This window comes from Bos taurus, chromosome 10 (assembly GCF_002263795.3).
Source record: "Bos taurus isolate L1 Dominette 01449 registration number 42190680 breed Hereford chromosome 10, ARS-UCD2.0, whole genome shotgun sequence".
NCBI classification, from domain to species: Eukaryota; Metazoa; Chordata; class Mammalia; order Artiodactyla; family Bovidae; genus Bos; species Bos taurus.
Window position 1 is genome coordinate 74,145,392 of NC_037337.1, and position 20,239 is coordinate 74,165,630.

General features: G+C 40.4%; 1 protein-coding gene and 1 non-coding gene across 2 annotated transcripts in view; both read left to right on the plus strand.

Annotated features, from left to right (window-relative positions):
- The window catches only part of SYT16 (synaptotagmin 16), a 307,290-nt gene that overhangs the window by 208,546 nt on the left and 78,505 nt on the right, over positions 1 to 20,239 (plus strand). The gene's annotated exons all lie outside the window — the stretch shown is intronic.
- On the plus strand, positions 19,947 to 20,086 carry LOC112448613 (small nucleolar RNA SNORA7). Its single transcript, XR_003036996.1, has one exon. It is a non-coding gene; the product is annotated as a small nucleolar RNA SNORA7 (small nucleolar RNA).

The window sequence follows — 20,239 nt, forward strand, 5'->3', positions numbered from 1 at the left end:
CACACCTCTCCCCTTTTTTTCTGCATATAACCCATCAGCAAACCCTGTTGGCTCTGCCATAAAAATATATCTAGAATCAGGCTCTTTCTTCCTACCATCACTGCTACCATGGTGCTTTAAACAACCATCTTGCCCCTGTGTAGTTGAACTTACTTCCTGATTTCTATGAATCCACCTGTCCTCCCATGTAATCTGTTTTCAGCACAGTACTCAGTGTTCCTTTAAAACTAAAGGTAGTGTGTTATCATTCCTTTGCAGTCAGTAACTTCCATCACATTTAGAGTAAAAGCCACAGTCCTTTCAGTGGCTATAAGGTCTTTAATAATCTAGCTCCATATGGTTGCTCTGACTTCAATACACTCTTTCCCTCTGTTTGCTCTGCTTCAGCAACTCTGGCCCCCTTACCTCTTCTCCTAAAATACCAGCTGTACTTCTGCTTCAGGGTTTTTTTTTGTTTTTTGTTTTTAAAATTTATTTGATTGCATCGGGTCTTTGTTGTAGGCATGGGGGCTTCTCTCTAGTTGCGTGATGCAGCTCTAGAGCACAGGGGCCCCGTACTTGCAGTGTGCGGCTCTCCAGTTCTGCCATCATCTGTTTCTTCTGCCTGGAATGCCCAATCTCCAATAGCTGCAGGGTTGCACCCTCACATCTTTACGGTTGTTCCCTGTACTCAAATGGCCCTTATCAGAGGCCTCCCTGATCACACAAGTTTAAACTCTATCCATCCACTTCTATACCATTTTTTTTCCTCTATGGAACTTTTCACTATTTGACCTGTTTTACTTATTTGTCTGTCTCAGTGAAGGCAGGAGGCGTTTCCTACCATTTCTTTCATTTCACCATTTCTTTTCATTTCTTCACACAATTTCATACCCCCTGCATCTAGAAGTGCTTACCTGATGGTGATAAGAAAGAAATATTTGTTGAATAAATTAGTGAATACTTTTTGGTAATTGGTATATCCTATTTTCAAATAGTTTATTCCAATGGCATTAACAAATTAAGTGGTTGAATTTGCCATGAGATGCTTTTAGATTTGTAATAAGAGGAATGATAAGCTATTGAAATGTATGAACTATAGCTTTTCTTCACTTTTCACAGTATATTGTAAACAATGAAGCTAAAACTTTAATGGAAGAAGTAACACTATAGTAATACAAAACTCGTGCTGTGCTTAGTTATGTCTGACTCTGCTACCCCATGGACTGTAGCCTGTCAGGCTCCTCTGTCCATGGGATTCTTCAGGCAGGAATACTGGAGTGGATTGCCATACCCTCTTCCAGGGGATCCTCCCAACTCATGGATTGTGCATTGCAGATGGATTCTTTACCATCTGAGCCAATAGGGAAGCCCAAGAATACTGGAGTGGGTAGCCTATCCCTTCTGCAGGAGAACTTCCTGACTGAGGAATCAAACTGGGGTCTCCTGCATTGCAGGTGAATTCTTTACCAGCTGAGCTACCAGGGAAGCCCAAAAGACTTTCTTTTAAGGCTTAGATTTCAACAGATGATCAAACAGAATTAGAATGCGTTTATTTAAGTGAACCTGGAGAAAACCTACAAATGAAGTTATGCCTTTTTCTCTTGTGGAACAAATTAGTTCTATTTTCTGAATTATCATGAACCATTGGTGTGAAGACTCTGGTCTTTAGAGCCAATTGGATTCATATGTCAGCACTGCTATTTTCTTGTGTGCTTGCGTACTGCATGCTAAGTGCTTCAGTGACTGTAGCTCACCATTCTCCTCTGTCCATGGGATTCTCCAGGCAAGAATACTGGAGCGGGTTCCAGGGCATCTTCCCCACCCAGAGATCGAACACAGCTCTCCTGCTTCTCCTGTACTGACAAGCTGATTCTTTACCACCAGTGCCACCTGGGAAGCCCCTATTTTCTTGTGTGCTGTGCATGGGCATCACTTAAAGAGGCTTCTCATTCCTCATTTATAACATGTAAATAGCAATATCTAGTTAAATGTGAAAACCTACACAAGACAAGTTAGGCATGTAACAGGTGTATTGTTTTTTTCTCAAATATTCCTACTTTTTATTTTTTGTCTTTTGCAAATTGTGGGTTGGCCTAGATACAGAGGAGGTGCTCCAGGCTTCCAGGTGTTTCTTCATGTGATACATTTGCCAACACACCGAACTGTCTTTTGCTATGTGATCAGGCAGTAGCTGGAGTAGAGCTGAAGTTGTGGAAAAAGACTCCAGTCACCCTCTGGGAGGAGAGTGCCCAGCAGACAGGAAACTCTTCTTCTTTCCCAGGACCCCCTGAGAAAGATGAGCTGCCCAGAGGCCTGGCGTACTGCGGTTCATGGGGTTGCAAAAAGTTGGACACGACTGAGTGACTGAACTGAACTAAACTGCATCCTTTAATACTTCGGATCCAACATTCTATTCTAAATGGTGACATAGCATAATCCCATCCCACGGTATTATTGCAGTGTTTGAAACTTTGGAGATGGGCAGCAGTGGGAATTAGTGAAGGGAATTCTTTTTTCTATAAACAAATCTTTTCACTTTCTCCTCCTAACTTATTAGAGATAGCAAAGGCATTAGATTAGCAAAGGCATTTGATTTTATCTGGGTTATTCCATAAATCATATTTAATGCTTTATAAAGAAATTGACCTGACAATCTCAGAATTATGTTGAATTTCGAAAATTTGTTATTCTTTATTTTAGTGAGTTGTAAAGAACTTTAGAGATTTTAAGACCTTTGAGACTCTCACTAATTTCATTTTATTAAAGAAGTTTTTTTCTTCCCTCTATAGTAAATAGGTAAAAGTAAATTAACATATGTGCAAACTTAAGTTTGTCAAAGCTTATATAATTTTTTTTCTTTATCTCCCTATCACCTTATTTCTCTTTGAAAAGAGTAGCTTACAAACCTAGCACCTCTCTCTTAAACAAACAAAAGAAAACATTTATTTATTTTTACAGAGCTTTGAAGAGTTCCTAAATTTATCTATAAATCTGCCCGTGTTGAATTCAAGTGTGGAACTGAATTTGAAGCGTTCAGTTTTACATTTTCCATATTTTCCTAGGGAAGGGGCAGGCAATAGCTAATGAAGATTTCCCTTCATCTCCCCAAAAGCTTCCTTCTCCACAACTGTTTCCACCAACCAGCATTCCCTGATTCTCAGCAGAAATGCAGACCCGGCCCTCACCTTCGGTGGGCTCTGTCCACCTCCGACACGTCTTTGTTCGAGCATGTGGCGTCTCTGTGAGATGTAGTTAAAATTCCCAGTGGGCACACGGTGGACGTCGCTGAATGCGCTGGGAATGCGCTGAACCTGGCAGACTCAGCGGTGAGCATGGCCGGCGCGCTCCTCCGGAAGCCGGGGTCCCCAGCGCTGGTGCGCGCCGCTTGCGCCCCTTGGCGGTAACCGCCAGCACCGACATTCATACGCATGCGATCTATGTGGGTCTTCGCTGGAAACGAGTCCTTGAGTTCTCAGGGTGCGGGTGGTTTGAGAAAAAGAAAAGTCGTGTGGTTCACACTCGTGAGAGGCGACATTTTATTCTTTGTTGGAGTGTGAACTGTTGGTGATTTATAAAAACGTGTCTGCTGACAGTATAGGTGACCTCATGGGTTTATTCATTGCTGGTTATTCTCTTCCTAATCCGTCTCAGGGACGGGGAAGCCTGGTGGGCTGCCGTCTATGGGGTCGCACAGAGTCGGACACGACTGAAGCGACTTAGCAGCAGCAGCCATCTCTACCTACGAGCTCTTCTTGTGTAACTAGTAAACTTTTGTCATTTTCCCAAGTAGGCTTTGATCTAGTGTCAGGTGGTCATTTGCGGGGAGCTGATTGTTTCATTGTTATTGTTGTCTGGTTCTGAATCACTCCAGGAGACAAGAATAAAATCCCCCCAAAATTTTACAGAATGTCTCATTTTCTAAGGTACCACTCTGAAGCAGTAAGATGCCATGCAATAAGTAAGAGAAATCTGATTTTGAGTTCTGATCTAAGAGATTATTTCCTGGGCAAGTTACTTGGGGTCCCAGGGCCTCAGTTTTCCTATCTATGTAATCTAATTGTGAATGTTCCTGTGTGCTGAATGCAGGGTTTATAGTAGTGCCTGGCCTGTAGGCAGGTCCTCATGAACATTAACCATATGAAGTTTCATCAGCTGAACGTTCACCTGCATTGTTGTGTAGCTTTTTTGCCCATGAGGTTGGTAAGGGTGAGATGGGGATGGTTTTTTAATGAGCTATTTAATCCCTTAGGGGTTCATTTTGGATATGGTGTAAGGTGAAACTCCAAATTGGAGTCTTCTCTGATGGGCCATATTTTTCAAAGAGTACCATCTGTTGAGCAATTTCTTCCTTCCCCATTGATTTTTGGGAAGCTGTGGAGCTTACTTTATCATTTATCGCATTCTGTTATTTGTTCCAGAGATGCCCTCGCTAGTTTCTTAGTTGTTGCTCAATTCTTGTTCTTTTATTTTTTACTCTTTTATTGAAGTATTACTTATAGCCAGTGAAGTGACGAGTCTTAACTGTACAGATTGAAGAATGTTTGTCTTTCTACTCTTGTCATTACCACCCACATCCAGTTGGAAACCCCTCAAGCCTCTTCCTCCTACCTGCTCTGTAATATAACCACTCTTCTCACTTCTACCACCATAAATTAAGGACATTTCTTTCTATTCTGAGTTTGTTTAGGAATAGAATAGGAGATACATTTTATGATACACTTATTCTGCATCTTTTGAAGTAACCATAGGATTTTTTCCCCTTCTTTATTCCACTGGGTACATTATACTGGATTTTCAAATGTTAAACCAGCTTTGCGTTTTCAGAATAAGTTCCACCTGGTTGCAATGTATTTTATTTTTCCTATAAAGGGATTTGAATTTCAAATATCTTGGTTATGATTTCTTATATCTTTTTCATGAATGATACTGGCCTGTCATTTTCTTGAAATGTCCTTTTCAGGTTTTTGAACCAAGGTTATGCTTGCCCCATCACATGAGATAGTGTTTACTTCTTTTTCTATTCTCCTACTATGTAAGTTTGATATTATTTCTTCTTTTAAGGTTTGCAGATTTCACTAGTAAAGCCATGTGAGGCTGGAGTTTTATTGATGAAAAGAAATAATTGATTAAATTTATTTAATACATAGTGCTGCTGCTGCTGCTGCTAAGTCTCTTTGGTCGTGTCCGACTCTGTGCGACCCCATAGATGGCAGCCTACCAGGCTCCCCTGTCCCTGGGATTCTCCAGGCAAGAACACCGGAGTGGGTTGCCATTTCCTTCTCCAATGCATGAAAGTGGAAAGTCAAAGTGAAGTTGCTCAGTCATGTCCGACTCCTAGCGACCCCATGAACTGCAGCCTACCAGGCTCCTCTGTCCATGGGATTTTCCAGGCAAGAGTACTGGAGTGGGTTGCCATTGCCTTCTCCGTAATACATAGTGGATCTTTCAGATTTTCTTCTTTTGTTGAATCTTTTCTATTATTTTCTTTTAATCGTGCAGTCGTGTCTGACTCTTTGTGACTCCATGGACTGTAGCCCTAACCTGCCAGACTCCTCTGTCCGTGGAATTCTCTAGTCAAGAATACTAGAGTGGGTAGTCATTCCTTTCTCCAGAGGATCTTCCTGACCCAGGGATTGAACTCGGCTCTCCTACATTGCAGGCAGATTCTTTACCATCTGAGCCACTGTGGAAGCCCAATTGCATAATGTTTTTCCCCAAAGTATGCATGTAAAATCATTCCTTAGAAATACTACTTTAGCTGCCATCCACAAGTTGAATATGTTATATTTTTGTTGTAAGTAAGTTTCAACATAGTTTCTGATTTTCCAATTGTTTTTTCTGGATATCATTCTTTTTATTCATTTCTAGTTTACTTCTTTGTAGTCAGAGAATATACTCATGATTTCACTTCTTTGAACTTTGAAATTTGTGATGCTTTCATTATGGTTCTCCTGAGAAAACTGTATGCAGGTCAGAAGCAACAGTTAGAACTGGACATGGAACAACAGACTGGTTCCAAATAGGAAAAGGAGTATGTCAAGGCTGTATATTGTCACCCTGCTTATTTAACTTATATGCAGGGTACATCATGAGAAATGCTGGGCTGGATGAGGCACAAGCTGGAATCAAGATAGCTGGGAGAAATATCAGTAACTACAGTTAGGCTTCCTTGGTGGCTCAGACGGTAAAGCGTCTGCCCGCAATGCGGGAGACCCGGGTTCGATTCCTGGGTCGGGAAGATCCCATGGAGAAGGAAATGGCAATCCACTCCAGCGCTCTTGCCTAGAAAATCCCATGGACAGAGGAGCCTGATAGGCTACAGCCCATGGGGTTGCAAAGAGTCGGACACAACTGAGCGACTTCACTTTCAGTTATGGCAAAAAATGAAGAAGAATTAAAGAGCCTCTTGATAAAAGTGAAAGACGAGGGTGAAAAAGTTGGCTTAAAACTCAACATTCAGAAAACTGAGATCATGGCATCTGGTCCCATCACTTCATGGCAAATAGATGGGAAACACCAGGAGGTTTTATTTTTGGGGGCTCCAAAATCACTGCAGATGGTGACTGTAGCCATGAAATTAAAAGACACTTGCTCCTTGGAAGAAAAGCTATGACCAACCTAGATAGCATGTTAAAAAGCAGAGACACTGCTTTACCAAGAAAGGTCCGTCTAGTCAAAGCTATGGCTAGTTTTTTCCAGTAGTCATGTATGGATGTGGGAGTTGGACTTGAGAAAGAAAGCTGAGCACCGAAGAATTGATTCTTTTGAACTGTGGTGTTGGAGAAGACTCTTGAGAGTCCTTTGGATGGCAAGGAGATCCAACCAGTCCATCCTAAAGGAAATCAATCCTGAATATTCATTGGAAGGATTGATGCTAAAGCTGAAACTCCAATATTTTCACCACCTGATGTGAAGAACTGACTCATTTGAAAAGACCCTGATGCTGGGAAAGATTGAAGGTGGGAGGAGAAGGGGACGAGAGAGGATGAGATGGTTTGATGGTATCACCAACTCAATGGACATGAGTCTGAGCAAGCTCTGGGAGTTGGTGATGGACAGGAAAGCCTGGCATGCTGTAGTCCATGGGGTCATAAAGAGTCAGACACAGCTGAGTGACTAAACTGAACTGAAAGTTCATTTTCGATAACCATAAGGAGTAGCAAGAAGATGTGTGTTATGTATATTCTCTATATTAAGGTAATTTGCTTAATCATGTTCAATTTTTATATAATGTGATCTGTTTTCTTTTTTTTATATCCGTTTTGGTGAGGGGAATGTTAAAAAATGTTAAAAACATCTCAGATGATGTAATTAAGTTAACCAGTGCCTGCTCCGTTGAAGAGTTAGGTGTCCATTCTTGAAGGAACAAACTCATGGAAGGGTGTGTTTTTTTTATTATATACTTCTTGCCTGGAGAATCCCAGGGACAGAGGAGCCTGGTGGGCTGCCATCTATGGGGTTGCACAGAGTCGGACATGACTGAAGCAACTTAGCAGCAGCAGCATAACTTCTTATACTAATTTGTACCAACAGTTCCTTGATTGTGACTTATGCCAAGTAATTATGAAGAATTTTTTTTCTTCTGAGTATTGCATGAAGGCTACCAAGTTGGAAAAGGCAAATCCTGGATGTGATAGCTTTAATTTATCTACCTCATTTATGTGTTATTTTTGTAGCTATAGTCTCTGTTTTCCTATTGGATGACTGCTGAAGTGTTCCTAGACCTTGGCATAAACCTAAGAGTTGATGTACTGGTGGGAGCAGCTGGAAGTTCAAGATGTTGTAGTGGGGAAAAAAAAAAAAAAAACTTGAAATATAAGAAGTTGTTCTCTTTTTTTTGAAGAAAAATTGCTCTTTTTTCTCTTTTTTCTTGAATATAACTTGAAGTTATATTTTTTAGGGTTGTTATGTCTTCCTATTAAATTTACCATTTTATCATTATGAAACATTGTTTCTCATTTTGAATAATACTTTTTGTATTAAAGTTTATTCTGATATTAATATAACTGTACCATACTACTTTAGGTTACTGTTTACATGTTAGATCTTTTTCCTTTTCAATTATATCAGATTTAAAGTGGGTCTTTTGTAAACAGATATACATTTGACCCCTGGACAACAGCCTGTTAAGGGCACCAACGCTCCCAGGTAGTCAAATATCTGCGTGTATTTTGCAGTCAGCCCTCCTTGTAGTTTCCTCCACATTTGCAATTCTGCATCTGGCAGATCCAATCAGTCTTGGATTATGTATTATTTATTGTTGAAAAATAAGTGGACCCATGGTTCAAACCCGGATTGTTCAAGGGTCAACTGTAGTTGGATTTTTTTCATTTTTATCTAGTATCACCATATTTATATTTTAAGTGGATTAGTCCATCAATTTCAGAGAAGGCACTGGCACCCCACTCCAGTACTCTTGCCTGGAAAATCCCATGGACGGAGGAGCCTGGTACGCTGCAGTCTATGGGGTCTCGAAGAGTCGGACACGACTAAGCGACTTCACTTTCACTTTTCACTTTCCTGCATTGGAGAAGGCAATGGCAACCCACTCCAGTGTTCTTGCCTGGAGAATCCCAGGGACGGCGGAGCCTGGTGGGCTGCCGTCTATGGGGTCTCACAGAGTCGGACATGACTGAAGCGACTTAGCAGCAGCAGTCCATCAATTTACATTACTGACATAATTGGGTTTAAGGCATCTTACTGTTTACTTTCTATACTCATTCTGTCTGTTCTTTGCTCTATTATTTTCTTTCTTGCCTTTTGGATTAATCAAATATGTGTATTATTCTAATTTTTCTTAACTTTTTATTTATGTATTCTTTTATTCCTTAGGTGGTCACTCTAGAGATTATAATATTCATTTATTGACTTTTTAAAGTCTACTCTAAATTAGGTACTTTTATCAGATACTTTCTGAGCAGTGTAAAAATTTTATAACATTCTGATCTCATATACCCTCCTCGATACTTTTGTGTTTCTGTGGTCATATCTTTTATTTATACAAATATCCCAGGGAGTTGTAATTAATTTTTGTTTCTATTGAGGAATAATTTAAATATTTTACCACTTCCTGTGTAATGTAAAGTCCTTACAACAGTATATTTCTAATTCCTATCTAAGGTCCTTTGCTGTCATACATATACTTTGCTGCTGCTACTGCTGCTGGCTGCTAAGTCGCTTCAGTTGTGTCCGACTCTGTGCAACCCCATAGACGGCAGCCCACCAGGCTCCCCTGCCCCTGGGATTCTCCAGGCAAGAACACTGGAGTGGGTTGCCATTTCCTTTTCCAATGCATGAAAGTGGAAAGTGAAAGTGAAGTCGCTCAGTCGTGTCTGACTCTTAGCGACCCCATGGACTGCAGCCCACCAGGCTCCTGCGTCCATGGGATTTTCCAGGCAAGAGTACTGGAGTGGGGTGCCATTGTAGTGATTTTGGAGCCCCTCAAAAAAGTCTGTCCCTATTTCCATTGTTTCCCCAACTATTTGCCATGAAGTGATGGGACTGGATGGAATGATTTTAGATTTTTGAATGTTGAGTTTTAAGCCAGCTTTTTCAGTTTCCTCTTTTACCTTCATCAAGAAGCTATTTAGTTCCTCTTTGCTTTCTGCCATAAGGGTGGTGTCATCTGCATATCTGAAGTTATTGATATTTCTCCCAGCAATCTTGATTCCAGCTTGTTCTTCACTGCAGATAAGTTAAATAAGCACGGTGACAATATGAAGCCTTGAAATACTCCTTTCCCAATTTCAAACCAGTTCGTTGTTCCATATCCAGTTCTGATTGTTGCTTCTTGACTTGCATATGGGTTTCTCAGGAGTCAGGTAAGGTGGTCTGGTATTCCCATCTCTTGAAGAATTTTCAACAATTTGTTGTAATCCACACAGTCAAAGGCTTTAGTGTAGTCAGTGAGGCAGAAGTATATATTTTTCTGAAATTCTCTTGCTTTTTCTATGATCTAATGGATGTTAGTAATTTGATCTCGGGTTCCTCTGCCTTTTCTAAATCCAGATTGAACATCTGGACATTCTCAGTTCACATACTGTTGAAGCCTAGCTTGAAGGATTTTGAGAATTACTTTGCTAACCTGTGTGAAATGAGTGCAATTGTGTGATAGTTTGAAAATTTTTTGGCATTGCCTTTCTTTGGAATTGGAATGAAAACTAAACTTTTCTAGTCCTGCAGCGACTGCTGAGTTTTCCAAATTTGCTGCAATATTGAGTGCAGCACCTTAGAAGCATCATCTTTTAGGATTTGAAATAGCTCAGCTGGAATTCCATCACCTCCACTAGCTTTTGTTCGTAGTGATACTTCCTAAGGCCCTCTTGACTTCGCACTACAAGATGTCTGGCTCTACGTGATTGATTATATCATTGTAGTTATCCTGGTCATTAAGATCTTTTTTGTATAGTTCTTCTGTGCTACCTCTTCTTAACCTCTTCTGCTTCTGTTAGGTCCATACTGTTTCTGTCCTTTATTGAGCCCATGTTTGCATGAAATGTTCCCTTGTTATCTCTAGTTTTCTTGAAGAGATCTCTAGTCTTTCCCTTTGCACATTTAGGTGCTGTATCTTCTCCACAGAATTGTTTGTGATAGTGGTGTCTTCATCGTGGAGTTTCTCTTTCATCATTTACAAAACTAACTTCTCTGACTACTCAGTGCTCTTTGCCTTAGATTCATCTTTTTCTGAAATTAATCTGTAAGTTATTTCATCAAAAAAATCTGTGGGAAAAATGGGGAAAGTTCCCCAAGAGCTTGTTGAGGGTCTTACTTTTTCTGTTTCCTCCCCTAGCTTCTGTGACTTTACCCATAAGTTTCAGTATCTGGATTCATACCCAGTTGCAGCCTTGGCCATGTTGCATCTCTGATAGCTGTGCTTTCCGGAATGAATACAGCATATGGAGCCAGGAAAAAGTAATGACTCTAGTACCTCAAAGACAGAGCCCAAGAAAGAGGGATTGTGGTCTGAACTAAAGACATACCTTGTTTTTTGGTTGGTGGCTCTAGATCTGAGTTTCTCTAGGGGCATGTTAGGAACAGGTATAAGAGCTTTTACAGCCAGAGGCTATTCTGATTGATCAGTGCTGATGTCTCTTTGGCTGTTAAAAATGTTTAATATTATCCTGCTATCATTAAGGTATTCTGTTTTTTAGATTGAAGTGTGAGTTTGCTGCCCAGTGTATTTCAACCCAACCTTACCTGCGTTGCATTAATACTCACAGATGACATTTCACTGATCACTATCCTTTAGTTCCTCCAGGGTCATGACCTTGCATGTTTGATGTGATGTTGGAAGTCTTACTCTTCTTGATCTTTCCACTTAATCAGGTGTGATTACCAGATTGGAAACACAACTCAGAAGTCTCAAAACGGTCATGTTCAATATGAATCTTCTGTTCCTTCTGTTGTATTCCCCCAAATTGCTTGAAAAGAGACTTTTTTATTTCAGAGGGAATTTTGTGTGTAGTCAGTGTGTCTCTAAAAGTTGTTCAATTTTACTGCAGAGCTTTTCATTACTAGGGGTAACGTCAAACGTGGGATATGATTTCTTAGGAAGGAGAAACCTCTGAATTTTATACACCAAAAAGTTGTTATCCTTATCCTCTGGATTCCTGAAGACTTTGCTGCTTCCTCCTGAGCAGTTCTATTCAGGGACTGTGACTGTGCTGCTGCAGGCCTGGCTGGGCTTTGGCTGACAGAATTTGCTCAGTTGTGTTGTGCTGCTGTTCAGTGCCCTGGATAGGAATTTATGTTTGGCCTCTGCCTTCAATGGGTTGTCTTGTAATTGTTCAATCAGAGTTTCAAATAAGTGGGTTGTGTACTTACTGGGTTATACTGAACAGTGTAGTGGTGGTGGTAGTGATGCTATTATAACTGGTATCATTTCTTGAAAGCTAATTAGGTGCCAGGCTGTTCTAACTGCTTTATATGCACAATTCTAAGTGCTTTATATGTAAGTCTTAAGTCCTATTGTTGACTCCATTTTACAAAAGAGGAAACTGAGGCACAGAGGACATACTGGTTTATGAGAGAGCAGGATTTGAACACAGAAAGTCTGGGCTCTTGACCAAAATGTTGTATTGTCTTTATAATAATTAACCTGTATCATCCTTCTGTTTGCTTAAACTTTTAGGTGAGTTGTAGAGTATTTTATATGAATTTTCATGTTAATTATAGTTGTCAAAATAGAAGAATTATTTAAAAGGACTGATTAAGAAGAACAGGTTTATAGTTGAATGCAGAAAGTCACCAAAGTATAAACATCTGAAAGGCTGAAGTCTTATATTATTATTATAACCCGTATTGATATAGATTTTAGTAAAGTATGTACACAACTGTTTTATATTGGGTATAAAAGACAATATAAAGAGGAAATTTGAAAATTAATTTCTAAATGGAAACTTAAAAGTGCTAAACCTATAGACAGTACCATGAAGTGTAATCAGGAAAAAGAAGTAGGAGAAACTTAGTGGAATTTATTAAGTATAATGAAAAGTAAATATAGAACATAGAAACCCACTCTAGTACTCTTTCCTGGAAAATCCCATGGATGGAGGACCCTGATAGGTGGCAGTCTATGGGTTCGCTACAAATCAGACATGACTGAGCGACTTCACTTTCCCTTTTCACTTTCACGCATTGGAGAAGAAAATGGCAACCCACTCCGTTGTTCTTGCCTGGAGAATCCCAGGGACGGGGGAGCCTGGTGGGCTGCCGTCTATGCGGTTGCACAGAGTCGGACACAACTGAAGCGACTTAGCAGAAGCAGCAGCAGCAGTATTCTGGGAGCTATTTCTTTAAAGCAAAAATATTGGTCTATTCCACAGAGAAAAATTCGTTCAGGGACCAGCATTTAATGCAGTGTGTGATGTTTTGCACAATTACCTTTCATCTCAGTGGTCCCCATAGGTCCAGCCTAAGCATCACCATCAGGAATGAAGTGGTCCTTTTGGAGCAATGTCTTGGGTGAATGTGAGGTGAAAGGAGATACAAAGAGCATCCATCACCTTCCCCTAGACTGGCTGTGCCACACTTCCCACTGGGAACAGACGTCAGGCTTTTCTGCTGCACCTGTGTGAGCAAATAGCGATGCCCACCAGTGGTTTGATCTTGATTGTGAAGCTTCTTGCTGCATCTGTGGAGATCATGTGGAACTCTAAAAATGATATGTTACACTTCCTTTCGGGAATTCTATTCCCAGAATAGTACAGTTCTTTGAAATCCTCATTTACATGCACTGCATGGTTTGCAGAAGGTGAGAATGCTCACACCTGCTTTGCAAATTGATAAACTATGCCCTACATTCATAACAGGTGGTTTGCTTGAAGTCAGGTAGTGAGTCAGCAGTGGGACTTCCAACAGAATCCAGTTTTTCTGTCACCTGCTGACTCTCTGGAGAAGATCTCCCAGCTCCCTCTTCATGTTAGGCAATTGGGGAAAAAAGTCTCAGTAGTAGGGAGAGATTGCCGGTTTTTCTGAGGGCATTGCCTTTCTGTATGTGTATGTGTGTGTACACATCAGTGTATTTGTGTGTGTTTCTGTGTTTGCTCATGTTTTATGAAACATTTTTGCCAAGCGGTATCTTCTTCCCACTTCCCAGATGGTAGTTCTGATTTTTTTTTTGTTTTGTTTTGGAAATTGCTCACAAATCAGAAGGCTTCATTTGCCAGTTGACAGATTTTAACAGCAGCTGGTAGGTGACCACCCTCCACCACCCGTTCCTCCCACTCTCTTCCTCGGCTGGGCATCAACAGACAGTGCCGGAAAGCTTGGGGAGGCTTAGCTCTGTGAGGGAGGTTTGACCATTATTGGAAAGATTCAATACAAAACCAAATTGAAATGTGTCTTTCTGCTTAGATGAAAGCCGTTCTTGTACATCTTTCTCTGACTCCTTTTTTCCCATCAGTTCCTTTTCAGTAGAATGGTACCTTTGCCACATTTATTGTGCTGTGAGGGGAAGAAGTTACTTCTGAAAGTGCTATAATAGAGCTTGCTGAATGGGATATTGAAAATTCAACCCAAAAGAGATGAATCCGTTGAGTAGAAATCATTTTGAAATGTCTTTGAATGACGAATTGTACTGAGACAAGTGTGGCCTTGATTGACTTTAATTGGTTGGAAAATACTGAATAAAAGATCCATGGAGGCCAGCCCCACACCAGCCCAAATCCCATCTAGTTTTGTGCTGTAAATTTTGTTTATTGCTCTCACTTTCTCTCTCACATAGTTAGCATTGAACTACCTGTTTCACTTCCTTGCCAGGAGCAGAATGTAGCTTTCATTAGTCTGCAGCATGGTTGTAGAGATTTTCATTTGCTATATGTTACTCAGATTCAAAGGTGGTTTTAACCTTTCTCTCTGTTAGTGAATAGAGTGTGTTATCATTGATTGAAGTCAAGCATAAATGCAATAAAATGGATTTCCCGACAGTGGCCTTTTGTATTCATCAAGTGAAAAGCTGCAAAGGAAGAAAATTGAGGTCGTAATGTATCTGTTGCATTTGGTTATTAGTAAACATCAGAGATGTCATATCATTTAATTCAAGTTGAAGAACATGAACTTTGGAAACAAACTGCCTGTGATTAAAGCCTAGGTGACTTTGGGCATGTTGTGTTACATTCTCCGTGCCTCAGTTTCCTTATCTATAAAATGGGGAGAAACAATAATATCTGCCTCGTAGAACTGTTGTGAAGATTACATGAGATATTGAAAAGCACACAAGCTAAATAGAATAGATTTTCTTGAACTATTGAAATCTACTTTGTTTATTATTTTGAATGTTGGCTGTAAAGTTTCTTTGAAAATATTTGCAGCACATTAAAGGATAAAAGGTTACAATGTACAAATAACTGTAGGCCTCTTGATATTAAACATGATGATGTCCTCAAAACTAACTCCTGTTTGGTTGAATTCAGAGAAAGACTTACAATCTGGGTTTCAAATGAGCTAAACTGCATTAATTTGCAGGTCTATTCACATTTAGCACAAACACTATAGTTAGAAAAACACCGTGAAGCTGTTCAGAAATGGAGATGATGTTCACAGTATATTTCAAAGGTGGAAAAAAATAGTTCAACCTCATTTGAAAGGCAAATAGTTACTAATCTACGTGAAGGGTAGCTGAACTTTGGGACATCTTTTAAATTCTACCCATCGTGAAAACAAGAAAGGCAAATGTAAGCCTGTAAGTGATAGTGTTTTAGGACTGAAAATAATTTAGAAATCAGAGTCCCTGCATGCTACGGTCCGGGAAGCTGGGACCTGGAGGATATACTGAACTTGCTGTATATCACACAAGTAGATGATGATGGGGACCCTGCATCATGACTCAGGCACTGACTTGATAGCAAACTCACCTCCCTGGGTAAATTAGGAAATCTGGATCAAGTGGTGACTCTAACTCAGTGACGCTTGATACCAAGGATCTAGGCCTTGTACTGAAGGTAAGTGTGGGTGGTGTCTGTGTGTGTGAGTTTGGCCAAAGAAGGCAGCTTTAGATTTATCTGGTATTGGAAGGCTCACCTCCCTGGGTAAATTAGGAAATCTGGACATGAGAAAGGGCCTATTCAGGAAAGATGGACTTCATCTGCAAGAGGCTGCAGATACTAAAATTCTAAAAAATTGCAGCAGCACAATTTTCAGACTATAAATTTGGAAGGGAATTTTATAGAGTTCAGAATAGCAGGTGAATTACTTTGACAATGGCTAGAGAGGTTAGGAGGGAATTCAGTAGCATAGATGAATGAAACAGGAATCCTGAGATAAATGACCCAATAAGTTGAAAGAAAGAGAAACATGGAAAGTGGAAGGAAAGTCAGATTATAAAAGAAAGATGGTAGAATCCTAAAAATAAAGAAGGTAGGTGAATGTTGGAATTATTGTCAGCAACTGAATATCTTAATAAAATTTGAAATGTCAGAAATGTAGGATTATTTGAAGATAACTTTTATCATTTTCTTCACTATGGAAAAGCCACTTAGTATTTTTGGTTTTAATTTCTTTCCTTGTGTGATCAGAATTAAAATAGCATACTCTCCTAATACTATTTTAATTATGACATTTAGGAGGGTCAGAAATCATTTACTTAAAAATTTCTCTAAATTGTGACAATTTCAATCCTATTATTTTGTAGTATCCATTAGCTTAGGATGCTTTCATTTAGCCAATACCCAATATATTCTCAGAGAAGGCAATGGCACCCTACTCCAGTACTCTTGCCTGGAAAATCCCATGGACGGAGGAGCCTGGTAGGCAGCAGTCCATGGGGTCGCTAAGAGTCAGACACGACTGAGCGACTTCACTTTCACTCTTCACTTTCATGCATTGGAGAAGGAAATGGCAACGCACTCCAGTGTTCTTGCCTTGAGAATCCCAGGGACAGGGGAGCCCGGTGGGCTGCTGTCTATGGGGTTGCACAGAGTCGGACATGACTGAAGTGACTTAGCAGCAGCAGCAGCAGCAACACATTCTTACTTGCATTTATAAATATATCATTTATTTGAGTTTATAAAAATGAATCCACATAGGGTAATGATACTGAATAACGACAATGTCTATTACCTCTAAATGCCTGGTAAATTTTGCAGACAGAAGTATCATTAACAAGTTTTGAAAATCTGATTAAACATAATATTGGTAGATTGGGGAGGTTCCAAATTTAGTTAAGAAAAAACTCATTAAGGTACATTTAACAAAATTTTAGAACGCTAATTAAGGAAGTGTTAAAGTAGGAGTGGTTAATGTTTTCTTTTCCCCAGGAATAGAGTATTTTGGTAAACAGATTTTTTCCCAGCCCATTTATCTAGTGAAAATGTCATTACCATGTATGAAATAAATTTTTATCCCTCATTATTTTGGGTACCCTCATCAGATTTTGTTTATTTTTTAATTCTGTAGTTTTAGAAATACATCAGCTGTAAATGCACAGGTAGGTCATACTCCAAATGGACATGCAACAAGGACCTGCTGTGTGACACATGGAACTCTGCTCAGTGTTACATGGCAGCTTGGGTGGAAGGGGGATTTAGGGGAGAATGGATGCCTGTATATGTATGGCTGAGTCCTTTCACTGTTTGCCTGAAACTATCACAAGATGATTTACAATATTGTCATTGTTCAGTTGCTCAGTTGTGTCTGACTCTTGGCAACTGCATGAACTGCAGCACGGCAGGCTTCCCTGTCCTTCACTATCTCCCGGAGTTTGCTCAAACTCATGTTCATTGAGTCAGTGATGCCATCCAACCATCTCATTCTCTGTCACCCCCTTCTCCTCTTGCTTTCAATCTTTCCCAGCATTAGGGTCTTTTCCAATGAATGGTCTCTTCACATTAAGTGGCCAAAGTACTGGAGCTTCAGCTTCAGCATCAGTCCTTCCAGTGAATACTCAGGCTTGATTTCCTTTAGGATAGACTGGATCCATCTCCTTGCTGTCCAAGGGACTCTCGAGCGCCTTCTCCAGCACCACAATTCAAAGCTGTTTTAAATAACCCTCAAAACCCTTACCCCTCACTCTGAAATAAAAACTGTCAATTTTTTGTCTGTCAGCACAGTCATCTTCCAGAAAATGACAGAAGCTTTACTGTCAAGGGTGAACTTGACTGAACATCGTACCTGCAGACCAAGTTTGTCTTGTGTCTTTTGTGGCTATGACAGGTGCAGTGTCTTTTTTTTAAAGTGACCTCACGTTTCCATATGCCTATCTATTGTCCTGGACGAGATGGGTAATTTTTGAGTGCTGTGCTAAATTGCTTCAGTTGTGTCTGACTCTTTGTGACCCTATGGACTATAGCCTGCCAGGTTCCTCTGTCCATGCAATTCTTCAGGCAAGAATACTGGAATGGGTTGTCATTCCATTCTCCAGAGGATCTTCCCAACCCAGGGATCTAACCTGTATCTCTTTTGTCTCCTGCATTGGCAGGCAGATTCTTTACCTCTAGCACCACCTGGGAAGCCCTGAAAGTGAAAAGTGAAAGTCACTCAGTCATGTCTGACTCTTTGTAATCCCATGGACTGTACAGTCCATGGAATTCTCTAGGCCAGAACACCAGAGTGGATTGCCTTTCCCTTCTCCAGGGGATCTTCCCAATCCAGGTATTGAACCCAGGTCTCCTGCATTGCAAGCAGATACTTTACCAGTTGAGCTACAAGGGAAGCCCTGTGGAGGGTCAAATCTTGCCCCTAGGGTGTTTTAGGGTCAGATTCCAACCTTCAGGTTATTTGACACGTTGATGGAAATGGTCGCCCCCTTAACTTCAACCTGCATCATGATCACTTTTAGTGTTTGTTCTAGAACTCAGGGTGAAGTAGTTCCAAGGACACATAGCTCAATTGTTTAACATCTTATTTTTGACAATACACATTGTTTCTATTTGTGCTTGTATATTGCTTTCATTTGTACTTTGAATTATTTGGTCAGAATGATATGATTCTGTTCATCTCTTTATTGTATTACAATAGCTCTTAACAACACTGAATCCATTGAATTAAGGGGGTAAAAAATGAACATAAAAAAGCAGGGTACGTTGAGCTATTTCAAATCCTGAAAGATGATGCTGTGAAAGTGCTACACTCAATATGCCAGAAAATTTGGAAAACTCAGCAGGGGCCACAGGACTGGAAAAGGTCAGTTTTCATTCCAATCCCAAAGAAAGGCAATGCCAAAGAATGCTCAAACTACTGCACAATTGCACTCATCTCACATGCTAGTAAAGTAATGCTCAAAATTCTCCAAGCCAGGCTTCAGTAATACATGAACCGTGAGCTTCCAGATGTTCAAGCTGGTTTTAGAAAAGGCAGAGGAACCAGAGATCAAATTGCCAACATCCGCTGGATCATCTAAAAAGCAAAAGAGTTCCAGAAAAACCTCTATTTCTGTTTTATTGACTATGCCAAAGCCTTTGACTGTGTGAATCACAATAAACTGTGGAAAATTCTGAAAGAGATGGGAATACCAGACCACCTGACCTGCCTCTTGAGAAACCTATATGCAGGTCAGGAAGCAACAATTAGAACTGGACATGGAACAACAGACTGGTTCCAAATAGGAAAAGGAGTTTGTCAAGGCTGTATATTGTCACCCTGCTTATTTAACTTATATGCAGGGTACATCATGAGAAATGCTGGGCTGGATGAAGCACAAGCTGGAATCAAGATTGCTGGGAGAAATATCAATAACTTCAGATATGCAGATGACGCTACCCTTATGGCAGAAAGTGAAGAAGAACTAAAGAGCCTCTGATGAAAGTGAAAGAGGGGAGTGAAAAAGTTGGCTTAAAGCTTAACATTCAGAAAACTAAGATCATGGCATCCGGTCCCATCACTTCATGGGAAATAGATGGGAAACAGTGGAAACAGTGTCAGACTTTATTTTTTTGGGCTCCAAAATCACTGCAGATGGTGATTGCAGCCATGAAATTAAAAGACGCTTACTCCTTGGAAGGAAAGTTATGACCAACCTAGATAGCATATTCAAAAGCAGAGACATTACTTTGCCAACAAAGGTCCATTTAGTCAAGACTATGGTTTTTCCAGTGGTCACATATGGATGTGAGAGTTGGACTGTGAAGAAAGCTGAGCCCTGAAGAATTGATGCTTTTGAACTGTGGTATTGGAGAAGGCTCTTGAGAGTCCCTTGGGCTGCAAGAAGATCCAAGCAGTCCATCCTAAAGGAGATCAGTCCAGGGTGTAAATTGGAAGGACTGATGCTGAAGCTGAAACTCTAGTACTTTGGCCACCTCATGCGAAGAGCTGACTCATTGGAAAAGACCCTGATGCTGGGAGGGATTGGGGGCAGGAGGAGAAGGGGACGACAGAGGATGACACGGCTGGATGGCATCACCAACTTGACAGACATGAGTTTGGGTAGAGTCCGGGAGTTGGTGATGGACAGGGAGGCCTGGAGTGCTGTGATTCATGGGGTCACAAGGGATTGGATATGACTGAGCGACTGAACTGACTGAACTGAACTGAACCTCCCAGGATCACATCTGGAGAATGGCTAGTATAATGACTCCCTCAGAGTCAGGAGGGAAAGCAAGCTTGACTGAGGTACCCATTCTATTCCCAGTTTGCTTAGTAGCTGGTGATTGGAAGACATTCTGCAATAGAGTTAAAAAAAAAAAAAGAAGAAGAAGAAGAGTAGAATGTAGAATACAGGAAGAAATTAATGAGGGAAAATGTGTTAAATTTTATTAAAGAGACAAGTAGATATTCACTTACAAGTTTAGCAAAAAGAAATTGAAATAGATTCATAGAAGCTAAT